This window comes from Podarcis melisellensis (assembly GCF_964234715.1).
Source record: "Podarcis melisellensis genome assembly, chromosome: 9".
Lineage (NCBI taxonomy): Eukaryota > Metazoa > Chordata > Lepidosauria > Squamata > Lacertidae > Podarcis > Podarcis melisellensis.
This window is the reverse complement of record NC_138541.1, coordinates 5,916,689-5,918,247: the sequence shown is the minus strand read 5'-3', so window position 1 is coordinate 5,918,247 and position 1,559 is coordinate 5,916,689. Positions and strand designations below refer to the sequence as shown.

At 50.0% G+C, this 1,559-nt stretch overlaps 1 pseudogene across 1 annotated transcript; it reads left to right on the top strand.

Moving 5' to 3' along the window:
* Nucleotides 1–423: 423 nt before the first annotated feature.
* On the top strand, nt 424–999 carry LOC309377269 (large ribosomal subunit protein eL18 pseudogene; annotated as a pseudogene). Its single transcript has one exon. The product of its transcript is annotated as a large ribosomal subunit protein eL18 pseudogene (transcript).
* Nucleotides 1,000–1,559: the final 560 nt, after the last annotated feature.

The window sequence follows — 1,559 nt, the reverse complement described above, 5'->3', positions numbered from 1 at the left end:
TGAGCTTGTGTACAGCCAATCTCTCCTCTGCCCATTTTAGGCCTCTGCTGGTGGTTCTGGGAGACCAGGGGAAGGAGAGCTTGTCAGGAGGGGAAGACCCCTGGACTTCTTCACCAGCCAGACTCATCTCTGCCTCTGGGCATTCCTCCTCTCCTGATTCAGCTTCTGCGTCCGATTCTGGACTTCTCTCTGCCACAGACTCTCCCAGCTCACTAAGCCCTGTTGCCTCTTCAGCGTCTGACACCTCCTCTGAGTCTTCTCCCTTTGACGACTCGTTGTTGTCCCACCACCACCCCGGGCTCTGACCCTTCTTCCCCCAGCTGGTTCCTCCCTCCAATCCTACCAGTCCGTGACACTCAGCTACCCCATTCGGTGAGTCTGCCACACACCCAGTGACAAAACTTTGAAACACTTTTTTTCCAGGCACTGCTGGCGCTGCCATGGGAGTCGACATATGCCACAACAAGGACCAGAAAGTTTGACGCAAAGATCCTAAGAGTCAGGATATCTGCCTTCACCTCCTGGTCAAGCTCTACAGATTTCTTGCTTGACAGACCAATGCAAAATTCAATAAGGTGATTCTGAAACGGCTCTTTATGACCCACACCAACAGGCCTCCGCTGTCCGTTTCCCGCATGATCCGTAAGATGAAGCTCCCAGGGCAGCAGAACAAAACTGCTGTCGTGGTGGGTACAGTGACTGATGATGTTCACATCCACGAAATCCTCAAACTGAAGGTTTGTGTCCTGAGAGTGACCTGAAAGCTGGTGGCCAGATCATAACTTTTGACCAGTTGGCCATGGCTGCCCCCAAGGGCCAAGGAACTGTGCTGCTTTCTGGACCCAGGAAGGCTCGCAAAGTTTACAGGCATTTGGCAAGGCCCCTGGAACCCCACACAGCCACACTAAGCCATACATCAGATCCAAGGGCCACAGGTTTGAGTGGGCTTGAGGTTGTCGTGCCAGTCGAAGCTACAAAAACTAGATTGGGTCTTGAAATATTTGAAGGCTGTGATGCACTGGATTAAACTTGCTAAAACTTTGAAACAATCAACCACATTTTGGACCACCGTCTCGCCAGAACAGCAATCTATATAATAAATATAAATAAATGAGAAGGCGGTTCCATTGCCGGGCATCACTCCTCAATTCACGTTGAAGGCTGCATTCGTCACTTTCGCATGCTCTTTTTGAAAAGAGCTGCAGCAAATACCTTTTTTTCTCATCTCAGCAAGTGTTATTGGGTGGATCTGTGCTGCCCTCCAGTGACTCCGAGGAGTAACAAGCAAAGCTTTGAAAGGAATGGCTCTCTTTTGCCACCCCACCCCACCCCCCGTGACAGGTGAGCACAAGCCGGCCAATTTTTAAACAGGCCTCATCAGGGGTTTTTGCACAGGTTTCAAAAGATAGGACCACATCGTCTGCACAACATGCAGAGTGAGCCTTTGTCAGCAAAAGCCCAGCTTTAAAAACATTCTATCTTTAAATCATGTTTCTGAAGCGTGTTCCCTAAGCTGGTTGCACTCTCCTCTCCTCAGCGAAGTTTTGTTAGACCCTTTT